This window comes from Saccopteryx bilineata, chromosome 10 (genome assembly GCF_036850765.1).
Source record: "Saccopteryx bilineata isolate mSacBil1 chromosome 10, mSacBil1_pri_phased_curated, whole genome shotgun sequence".
Classification (NCBI taxonomy): Eukaryota; Metazoa; Chordata; class Mammalia; order Chiroptera; family Emballonuridae; genus Saccopteryx; species Saccopteryx bilineata.
In genome coordinates, this window is record NC_089499.1 from 71259075 (window position 1) to 71271762 (window position 12688).

Sequence of the window (12688 nt, forward strand, 5' to 3'; positions counted from 1 at the left end):
CTCCTGAATCAAAAAGTGAGCCTCACTAGAAATGAAATATGCCAATGCCTTGAAATTGGGCTTCCCGGTCTCCAGGACTGTAAGAAATAAATCTCTGTTGTTTATAAGCTACCCAGTCTGTGGTAATCTGTTATGACAGCCTGAGTAAACTGAGGTGTGTATAGTACAGTTGACCCTAGGACCAATCAGGGGTTAGGGACACCAGCCCCACATAATCAGAAATTCACACATAACTTTTTGGTCCTGAGAAACTTATTTACAGTTGGTCCTTAGTATCCACAAGTTTTGAATCTGAAGATTTAAACAACTGAGTATCTAAAAATGTATTTTCAATCCATGATTGGGAAACCACAGATACGGAAGGCCAAGGGTACTAATAGTCTTCCACTAACTAGAGTCTTATAATATAAACAGTTGGTTACCAACACACAGCATTCTTACAGTAACCTAAGCTAGACAAAAGAAAATGTTACTGAGAAAATCATAAGGAAGAGGGTATACATGTACTGTATTTATTGAAAAAATCCATGTAGAAGTGGACCTGTGCAGTTCAAACCTGTATTGTTGAAGGCTCAACTGTGTATAAGATTTGTATATAATTTCTAACCTCAAAGGCTTTAAGGACCTTATGATTTATCCATGGAAATAAAAAAAAACATATCCATATGAAAATAAACTAAAAACTAAGGGCTGAGGGTAGCCCAAGTTAGCATAAAATAAGTATTTCTGAAAATTAATGTTAAGTATTTTAGAAGAGAAAAAAGATTTTCTTGAACTGGTGTGGGATTTAAGCTGGGCATCAAAGAAGGACACACAGTAGAAGTATTCACAAAAGCAATAGAGTATGTTTTTATCTAGATGCTTTATCTTGGCTTCATGTGGGCTGTAAAACATTAACTCATCCATACTTTAATATTGATGGGGCTTAATTCAGGAACTGAACAAGAGAAAGAGGCTAGTAGCTACATGTCACCTATGTCAGCGTGTCACCATAAAACATCAAGGTGGTTAACTCTTCCACAGATTGGTATGAAATTTCTGGCACACCACTGGCAGTGGTCCACGGAGGAGCAGTTAAAAACACTGGCCTATGTTATTTCACTTAATTTCATGTTTTAATTAAATTTTTTTAAGAATAGTGTTATCAATAAAGACACTAAATTTAAATAACTTGGTCATAGTTGTATAGGGATTTTTGTCTCTGAAGTCAACTCTTTTTTTATTTCATTATATAAAGGTCCCTGAAAATAAGACAGAGTATTGAAAATAAGATGTAGGACTTCTTTTTCTCCATTAAACTTATCTGATTCTGTGTCAAACACATGGTTAATTAGTATCTATCATTGATAGTACTATTGGTATAGGTTTGAGATACTTTTATGCTACAAGAAACAGAAAAAAGGAAAAGCTAGAGAAGTATTAGTTACACTTTTAAAGTAATTTGTCTTTGTCAGACTAAATTGATAGTTTAGAGATATCATAATTTAATATTTTTTTCTTTCCATTAAATAAGTGAAATGGTTAATATATTGGATATTATTATATATTATATACATATATTATTAATATTCATGTGGTTGACTATACTTCACACTTCTACTGCAAGATTGAAGTATTGTACAAGACTGGAGACCCTGAATAGAATTACTGGGTTCTCAAGTTACCCAATTATATTCAAATATAGAGTGGTTGGGAGAGCCAAAGCCACCCTCAAAGTGTGAGACATCAACACCCTTTTCTATTTGAAGATAACTTTATAATACAAATAGAACTAATGGAATTAAACAATGATTGCTGATTTTTTTCTAATCTCTATCATGATCTGAATTTTTTAAAACTCAGAGTGGTCACTGGCTCCATGGTAGTATTCTGGGGTAGTATTCTCCTTGGTTCTTGTCTTCTCGAAAGGGTTTCAGATGAGAGATGCAGATAGCAAGGCAGGTAGTTTATTGGCAAAGGGAAAGTATACTTGGAAGATTTTCAAGTAAGTGACTCAGACCCAACTGAATGCCCTGTTGCATAGTCAGGCTTTTATGCTTGCTTGTGCTCCTCCTCCCAGCTGGTTCACTTCTACCCATTACATCATGTGCACATCTCTGCCAGTAGTGGATGGTCATACACTTGCACTGCTCATGTTTTGAGGACACACACATATTATATATATCAGTCCCTTTTGCATGCTCCTCACAGGTGTGTAACTGCCCTAGGGATATCAGGAACTTGAAAAATGTGATCAGCTATTTGGTTATCAGCTGATTGCTATGTTTAAGGATGAGATTTCCTTTCTCTCTGTGTCCCCTCACCTGGCTCATATCTGATTAGCTACCTACTCTAACAGAATCATTACAAAGGCTAAGAGGAAACAATATTAGTAGGCAGTAATCTTCAGCATGAGACAGAGAAACTGAAATTCATTGAGAACAGGCATTGAGTATTAGGAAAGGAGTACATTAACCACAACAGAGAATATACAAAGGATCAGAAGTTGAATGTAAGCTTATTCTGCAGATAATCTAATATTTGTAAAGCAAATCTATTGACCTACCACAATACTTTCAGGGATATTTAATCTTATTTTTGGTTGTTTGCCCACATAGTTTCTTAATCTCAGTACTATTCACATTTGCAGCCAGATAACTCTTTGTCATGGGGCTGCATGTGCATGATTAGATACTGAGTAGCATACCTGTTCTCACCCCCTAGATGCCAGCAGCACCTCCCCCTGAGAGGTGATAAGCAAAAATGTCCCCAGAGATTGTCAAATGTTCCAAATCAAGAACTGCCGCAATACAATGTGTTCTTGTCTGTTCTGTGCTCCCCTGAGTTGTGGGTTCCCCACTTTGTTAACTTCTCTAGAAGAGCTTACATCAGAATATAGTAGGGGGTCCTCGGGTTATGACACGGTTATGTTTCTACGACAGTGATATAACCTGAATTTTGGTGTAAGTTGAAACACACCCTAGCCAAAGTCACTTACCTATCCTAACACAGTTGTAAAATCGTAACCTAGAACATAAAAAGACAAGCCATAGAAAAAATAAAAGGACCTAAATATACTGTACTGTATACTGTACTGTAGTAACAAAAAGAATGACAAAAATGAGTATAAAAATATTCCTTACCTTTATTCTGTGGTTGGCTTGCACACAGGAAGGGGCATTGCAAGGTGATAGAGAGTGACCTATTGGGAGGAGGAAGCTGGGAGGCAGGAGAACCTGCAGCAGGTGCTGGAGATAGTGGGTCAGGTGACTCAGAATTGCCTAAGGAACATGCAGGCGATGCTGGGGTGATTCTACCTGTACTACAGGTGTTTCATCTCGGGAAGCAGCTGATGTAGAGGGGACAGGATCTGTTGCAGACCTCTTCTTAAAGAATTGTTATATCCTAGTCATGGGGACACCAACTCCCTCACTCATATACCTCCTTACTGCATATTCTTCTGCCACATGCAACCAAACTAGTTCGCCCACATAGTCTGTAAGTACAACACTAATGGCATAAGCTGAAACACTCACATCTCAATTTTTTAAAGTTTTTATGGGAGTGAGCATCGTAAACTCGAAACATCGTATGCTGAGACTGTCATAACCCGAGGGCCCCTGTACTATGTTTATTATTTTAAACTGTTGTGTTTATCTTCCTTTTGCACAGAGTTGGGTTAATCTTTCATTGTACTCATAATAGAGTATAATCTCCAGTTCATAAGTCCCATCTCTTGTGTTATATGTGTACTACCCCTTTCACTCCATTCTCTACTTGCATCCTCTTCCATTTCATACATAGCCAATCAAATGGGTTTAATGTGGATTCAAATAAAATAGATTTTTAAATTTTTTATTTTAATTTTTCAGTTACAGTAGACATCAAAAATAGAATTTGTATTATGTGTACTATGTGCCCATGTGATTTATAGAATGGTATTGTGCTCTGGATCTCATTCTGTTTCTTTTTTCACCCTACTATTTTTTTAATTTATTTATTCATTTTTTAGAGATGAGAGAGAAAGAGAGAGAGAGAGAAGAGGGGGAGGAGCAGGAAGCATCAACTCCCATATGTGCCTTGACCAGGCAAGCCCAGGGTTTTGAACCAGCGACCTCAGAGTTCCAGATCGATGCTTGATCCACTGCACCACCACCAGTCAGGCCTACTATTTTTAAAGTTTTTCTCTGCATGTTGATTTGTATACATTTGGTCAGTTCTTCTTCCTCTTTATATTCCCATCACCAAGTTCACTGTCTGATATATATTAGGTACTGAAGAAATGTTCACATATTAATTGTATAAATAAATATATCAAATGGTGATTGGATGTAGTAGACAGAATACTATCTACCCAAAGATGTCCATGTCCTAATTTCTAGAACCTGTGAATGTGTTACCTTCTATAGCAAGAGAGACTTTGCAGATTGATTAAATTTAGGACTTTGAGATGGGGAGATTATCCTGGATTATTTAGGTTGACTGAATGCAATCACAAGAGTCCTTATAAGAGAAGAAATAAAGGTCAAAGTCAGAAAAAGGAGATATAATGATGGAAGGGAAGGTGATGACAGGTTTTGAGGGTGGAGTGAGGGAGAGGGCATGAGTTCAGGGATGCAGACAGCCCCTGGAAGTTAGAAAAGGCAAGGTCATAGATTCTTCCCCAGAGCCTGCTAAGGCAAGCAGTTCTGTCAACACTTTTGGTTTTAGAATTTCTGACATGCAGTATTGTAAGGTAATTTGTGTTGTTTAAAACCACTAAGCTTGTGGTAATTTGTGAATTAATACATGAACGGGTTTGCAAAGTTTTCTAACAGTTGAACTTTTTTATTTTTTCCTCCTTGTCTCTACATCAAGTGTTTAATATTAATAATAACTGAGAGAATCTCAAAATATGAAAGAACTCAAGTGAATACTACTTTAAAGGAAATAGTAGTAAACAAAAAATTGTGAGGTAAATAATTATCCCAAATCTATCTGTTAACTGTATAGTTAACTTGACCCCAATGGGAGCTCTCTGGGTCCTTTTGTGAGGAGAGTGAGAGCATGAATACCCAGGATGTATGTGTGAGTCTTTGGGGAGCATCTCTGGAGATTAGCTAGTTTACTGGGTTTAAGCTTTAAAGATTGCACATTAATATAATAGAGATGTTGATGCTTTCTGTGGGTCTGTAACCAAAATTATAACAACACATTAGATGTATGATGCAACTGTCTTATATGGGGCTCCCTTACATACCTAGTTGAACCCCTAAGAAGAAATGTATTCACTTAAATAGAGTAGATTCATTCAACTCACTTTATTATAACCCATGAAGAAGTACCATGTTTTCACTGATTAGGTATCATTTAAAATACACAACTATCTTTCTAACCACTTCCCTGGGCAACTTTGTTAGAGAACACATAACTCTAACTGTGTGCATGTCTGCATGTGCTTAAGGACCTGGTTTTCTGGGGAAACCAGGCTCTGAAATCAGAATACCCCAATTCAATTTATTGTTGAATCTCTTGCTAGCTATGCCCTAGAACTTCTTCATGTTTTTGTTTTGTGGGGGCTAAAAAATATTATTACTTTTCTCCAACCTTCTAAGTTCTCTGAGGCTGGGAAAATAGTCATATTAACAGAGACTGACTTAAGGAAAAAATCAAGTTTAATACATGCACATGGGAAATTAACATAGGCATAAAAATTTCAAAGACAACAAAGCAACATTGGGTATTCTGTATTTCTCCATGTATAAGACACACCTTAATTTTGGGGCCTGAATTTTGGAAAAAAAATGTATTACATAAAGTTATTGAACTCAAGTTTTATTCATCATAAAATTCATACAACTCCTCATCATTGTCAAAACTCCCACCCATTAGCTTGTCCTCATCTGCGTCTGATGATGAATCACTGTCTTTAACAATGAGCACAAAAAGAAGTGCGAAAAAGCAGGAAATGCAAGTGAAAAAATCTATAACCACTGTATAAGATACATCCAGTTTTTAGACCCCCAAATTTTTGAAAATAGGTGCATCTTATACACAAGGAAACACGGTACAAGACATTTTTAAATAAAAGAGACAGTGAGGGGGTATTCAATTTCAGAAGTGAGAATAGGTGATTTACAGGTAATTGAGGAAGAGCAAACACACTTGGCAGGAAATTCCTTGCTGGACAACTCAGAGACAGTGGAACACAGGGATATCTAGCTAACAGGCGCCTCTCTGAAGTCCTCTTATTAACTATACTTAGTTCAAGTTACGCTAAGTCGAACAACCTAAAATCTCCTTCCTGAAGCAGGTGTCTCTGTCTGAATCTGTTGGGCAGGAAAGGGAAGAGTCAAAGGCTTCTTCTAAGTCTTGTTTCTCAGCATACAGCTTAAAAGGTAATATCCCAAAAAGTCAGCTTTAGGGTGGCAAACTTTTTTCCCTTTAGTTTCCTCAGTTCTGAAATTAGGTGAATAACAGCATTTACCTCAGAGAATTTTTATAAGGAATGAAAGAGAGAATTTATGTAAATTTATACAAAGTACTTAGTTCAGTGATTGGCACAGAGAAATCACTCAGTAAGTATTAGTTATTAATAGTACTTTTTGGGCAAATGAGTTTGTAAAATCTGTATTTTCTGGTTTTGTTCACTTTTATTGTTAAAAATGGCTGCTGCTCACATGATAATGCTGCCATGTGATACAGTTAATTACCTTCACTCTTGGAAAGGGGCTTGGTTATGCTAATGTTTGCTTGAGGAAGGGTTGTTGCATGAGAAAGTTTGTGAAGAAGGAGGAGCTAGGAAGCCATTTTGACATAGACCACGTTGTTGCAGAGGAGGCAGGCGGTCAAGATGGCGGGTACTGAAGGAGAAGCCAGTTTGTGCAGAGAGAGGGAGATGGGGAACAGAGGTCTCTGAGCTAGTGGGGCCTTTGATTTTAAGAAAACCTGGAGAAAGTCAGTGGTTTTGGGAGCCCTGAATGGAAAGGGAAGTGTTTTCCTGCTGTGTGTATTTACTTGCCTGCCAGTTGTGAACAGAATTAAAGGATGGCCCACCATTTCTTGGCTCCATAGTTTCATTACTGTCTATCCGAATTTAATGGGAACCTGCACAAGTCAGGTGGTTGTGACAGCCATGGCTACTGGTCATACAGTACTATACTCTGATATTGAAGTGAACCTCAGTTCAACTTTTCAGATAATTTTTATAATTAATGTTTTCTTCTTCATGGCATAGAAACCAGTTTGCCTTAAGCAGAGGTAAGTGGGCAGGAGCCTGAGCTGTCACTGCCTTCCAGCCCCATTTCATGGCACAGGCCTCCCATCAGAGATGTCTATCTCTGCCAAGGTTAAGGGGAACCCAACCCATTTCACAGATTCCTAATCCAAACATCTGTGATGCTAAAACCAGCATGTTTGTCTTAGAACAGACTGAAATATGCTATGAAAACAAAGAATTTTGCAATTTCTGTAGCTTGAATCACCAAAATTGTATTTTAATTCATATTTATGTCTAAGTCAGGCCAGCAGGGTGCTCTCCACATTGCAATTGCTCAGAAACCTAGCGTGATGGAATGATCACCATCTCCAATGTGCTTGGTTACCACTCTGGGAGAGCAAGTGTGTGGTAAATTGTATACTGGCTGCTCTTGAAGTTTCTACCTGGAGAGACAGGAATGACCTCTATTTGAATTTTATTGGCCAAAAAAAGTCCTGTAGCCATTTCTAACTGCAAACATCATGGGGAATTCAATTCTACTGTTCTCAGAAGGAGAGCCAGAAATATTTGGGAATTAGCATTAATGGTGCTATACAAGGACAGTGATAGACACTCTTAGTGATTCAGGGGTTACTTAGTGATGCTGCCCTAAGGCAACAGCTGGAAAACTGTCCATGGGCCAAATATAGCCCATGACCTGTTTTGTTCAGTCTACAAACAAGGAACAGTTTCTACATTTTCAAAGAATTATTAAAAAACAATCTACAAAGTTGAAAATCTTTACTATCTGGTGCTTTATAGAAAAAGTTTGCCAGTCTCTGCCTTAAGCCATCAGAGACTCCTTCTGTAATCTTTGCAGGTACAGCAAGAGAGAGCCAGGGGAGTTTTAAGTGCCAGAAATGGCATTCACCTTTTTTGCCCATATTTTATTGGTCAAAATTCAAATCATATAGATTCCCTCTAACTGCAGGGTAATGGAAATGATTGTTTAGTTATATCCCCTGAAACAGAGATGGTGGAGAAATCTCACCAATCTCTGCCACATGGAGTCTTTCGTACTAATTCAACTTAAAATAAAAATGTCCCCACTCCCACAAAGAACAATTTTGCATTTCAAGGGACATTTGGCATATCTGGAAATACGTTTGGTTATCACAATTTGGGGAGTGCTACTTGCACCATGCTCAGGACAGTCTCTCAACAAAGAGTCATGTGGCACCAGGTATCACTAGTGCTGAGATTGGGAAACCCTGGACTAGACAGCATTAGTTGATCTGGCAAGTTGCTAAGAGAAGGTATCTAATTAGTTGAGGTCAAATTTAAAAGAAGTTACGGCTTGGAAATAGTTGAGATCCTTAAGGAAGCCAATTACATCATACCTTGACCTGCTCTGCGTCCTAAAACAACTGAGAATTTGGCAGAGAGAGTAGCCAGGGATAAGTATTTCAGCTATATACTGTAGTTGGCCAAGCCTGATTAAAGAACATATTGTGGACAAATGGCCAAAGGGGAATTCTGAGTGCCACCCCTCAAATCTAGGGGAAGAGAGAATTGTATCTGCCCAGAGCAGGAAAAGTACAGGGAGCCAGAGAGAGTGAAGCCACAGGGACAGAGCAATGCTTAGCTTATCAATGGCTCCAGGAGACAAATATAGACCATAGATGTCAGAGTTCTGTTATCTCATCAGTCAGATAATGTTTTCCTATGAGAAATGTTAAAAATATGATAGTTTCCATTTTTCTAACAAAGTGAAATTTCTAATTTTTTTTTTTTCTGGAAGGACTAGGTTTTTTGTACTACATCATGATGGAAAAATCAGCTCACTTTGTAGGTGGACCACCCCTTTCTCATTCCCATCTACCTTTCCTGAGCATAGACATTGGTTCCCTCATGTGGATAGTAATCCAGAGCTGCAAGGGTGCTGAGGCTGGCTCAGATAATCTGGAGAGATCTTGAAATTTTAAAAACATTCTAAATGATACGCTGATTGTGGAAGACTGCAAGCTGCAAGGCCCTTGTAGTTTAAGGCTTATGCTAAAGGCTAAGCTCTTCCCCATAGCTCCATATTGCCTATGAAGCTCAGTATTTGTACTGGCCCTATGCCCCCCACACCTCACTTGTTTGATAAAGTTGCTAAAGGCAATTTATATGCCCTTCCTCTCACCCTTTGTTTGTTCTAATGTTGGTTGATTTCAGTTATGCATGGTGAGGCGGATTCCTGTTTAAGCCTTAAATGAATTCCTGGCCTTAAGAGAATTCCTGTTTATGCCTCAGATGTGTTACTTTGTATCAGAGACATTCTTATTTGCATATGGCTCTGCACTGTATAATAAAGCAGATGGGGAGAGGGGAGGTTGCTTTGCTTTGCTCTTGCAAGCCATTGGCTGTGCAAAGAGACCTCACGATTTTACCCTTTTCTCTCTGAGTTCATTTCTTTATTCCGTACCATTTTCACTCAAGACCTGCACAATTACTAGCCATGCTGGTCCGTGGCAGCTGGTGATTTAAAGACAGCACAAAATGTACACACTTAAGAAATCCTGATTGGAGGTTGAGTGTATAATCTGTCTTCTAAATGATTGGAAACCAGGCATGGGGAAAGGCTGACTGACAGGAACAGATGTGGTACTCTTGGGCATGAGCCCTAGCCCCTCTGGGCACAATGTATTTCCCGGCATCAGTGGTAGCTGCACCTGAGACCTGGACCTTGGCTATTCTATTTCCTGCATTATCTCTGTTGCCTTGGGCTCTGTGAGAGTTCTGACCAAGTTTTGATTATTCTTTTCAACTGCCATCAACTTTAATTTTCATAGTCAGGGGTTTTCTTTGAAATGACTCTGGGTTTTTATTTTTTTAACAAGATTGGAATCAGAGACCAGGATTTTATTCATGATTCAGCTTCTTGTGTTGTAAGGTACCAAAAAGCTGCAAAATTAATATTGATATTCTAGAAGGAAAAGGTCAGGATTTCCTGTCCCATCCCTCCTTTGGGGAGGGGAAGGAGAAGAATGTAGAAGTTTCTGGCTTGCAAAAATAATGCATCATTTAGTTTTAAATCTAAAATAAAGGTTAACCGAGAAACTTCTTCTCTTTCAATGGGAGACAGAATTTACATACCACCTTGCATTGATTGTAGTTCCTCCCCCTTCCTGGAATCTTGAGAGTAAAATACCCCTAGGCTAGTGAGGAAAGAAGAACCCTAAAAGATTTGTAAACATCTTTGATTGTGTTACCTTGAAAGTCTTAATGTTTCTGTGTATCCCCTAAACAAATGTTGTCAGCTTGTGCTATGATGTCATGCTCTCCCCTGCCCATGTGCGATCAGGAGTTTAGAAACCAGCCCCTGAGATATATTTGGGTCTGCATAATTTGGATCTGCTGCCCCGTGTCAGCCATATGCGGCTGGCATATTTAATAAATCTCCTCCTTTAATAAAACTTCAAAATTCATCTGGACTGGGTGTCTCTACATAAACCTGATGAAGTGAGGTACGGTGCCTTTCAGAATCTGGAGTATGGTACTTTATAACATTTACTGGCCTTATGATTGATGAAAAATCAGTTGATTTTTCTTAGTCTTCACTGTTTTATCTATAAAATGGTTATAAAAATAGTACTTAACTCTCAATGATCTTGGGACGGTAATGTGTGTGAAAACACTTGTAAAACTGTGAAGCACGTGCAAATGCTAAAAGATTATTATTAATTCTTCATCCACATGCAGCCACTCTTTTGGGACATGTAAAAGTATTCTTTGCTTTGAGAAATAAATATGCAGGAGAGAAAGGACCTATTTACCCAATAATTAGGTATATGGTAAAGAACAGATGGGGTTCCTTTCTAGTGATTGCATCATCCAAATGTTTGTCTGACTTGCTTATGAGTGTTCATGAGGGTGCCATCTCAGCAGGACAATTGAGTGCAGAGAGAAACAATCAACCTCTATGTGCACTAAGTGGTAAACTCAGGCCTCCACAGACCTCTTTCTCAGCCATGGTGGCTTCTGACAGTATGATTTAATCTTATAGAAATGTTCAGTCTCAACTTCAGAACTGTTTAATCTCATTAGAATGAATGACACAAAAATGTGTTCATCCATTTGTCCTGCTTGATTGCTAGATAACTGTGACAGATAAAAAATGGGACAAAGAAAAATCAACACGGCAGTTAAGAATTTCCAATGCAGAGTTCTAAGAAATGACTTCTGATACCATAAAATTCTAATGAGTCTGAACAGGCTGGCCAAAAGGTAGATAACCTTAGCTGGGAACAACTCTCTTTCTCTACGCTTTTGGGTGCAATTACTTGTTTATGGAAGCTAAAAAATATTAATGCTTTTCTCATCACCTTCTAAAATCTTCTGGCTGGGTTAATAACCAAATTAACAGAGACAGATTAATAGGAGAAAATTAAAATTTAATACATGTGCATGGGAAATTTACATAGACATGATAAATCCATGAAAATTCTAAAAAAAGTGAGGCAACATTGTGTATATAAGACATTTTGAATAAAGGAGAAAAGGAGAATGATGAATATTAGATTTCAGAAGTGAGATTGGCCAATTTCCAGGTAGATGAGAAAGAGCAAAACATACAGGACAAGAATATCATCCTGCGTGACTTAGAAACCATGGGACACAGCTGATATCCAGCTAACAGGTGTATCATCCTTAATTCAAATTAGGCTAAGGCAGCATCCTAAGGTCTCTCTGTCTGAAGCTCTTTGGCAGGAGAGGGAAGAGGGTAAAAGTTTCTGTGTCCTTTGTTTCTTAATAAACAGCTTAAAGTCAGTATCCCAAAAAGTAGCTTTAAGGCGGCAGGATTTTAGTCCCTTCATCTGGCAATACCAATTATAGAAATTCTTAGTCTTCACTGTTTTATCTATAAAATGGTTATAAAAATAGCACTTAACTCTCAATGATCTTGGGACGGTAATGTGTGTGAAAACACTTGTAAAACTGTGAAGCACGTGCACATGCTAAAAGATTATTATTAATTCTTCATCCACATGCAGCCACTCTTTTGGGACATGTAAAAGTATTCTTTGCTTTGAGAAATAAATATGCAGGAGAGAAAGGACTCCTCAATTTGCTGCCCTCAATTAACTCAGAATTTTATCTCACTCAGAAATTTGACAATATGTGCTTGAAACGTCATAAAAATGCTTATTTGGGGTGGGGGTGGACTCAGTAATTCTACTGTGGGAATTTATCCTAAAGATACAAGCCAAAATACGGAAATAGTTATGTGACCCAAAATATTCATTCCTATTGGACTTTTGTCAAATGATTTGAGAAAGCATTTGGGTCCACCTTCAGAGAAACACTTAAGTCAGTTGTGATGTATGCATTCAGTAGCACATTGTACAACCAATGAACATTATAATCATGAAGTAAGTCTATGTTAAAACATGGAAATGCTTATTATATAATGTTGAGTGAAAAAGCAAATTTTGTAGATATCAGTGCACTCTGATTATAAATAACTATGGGAAAATATGTCTAAGAAAA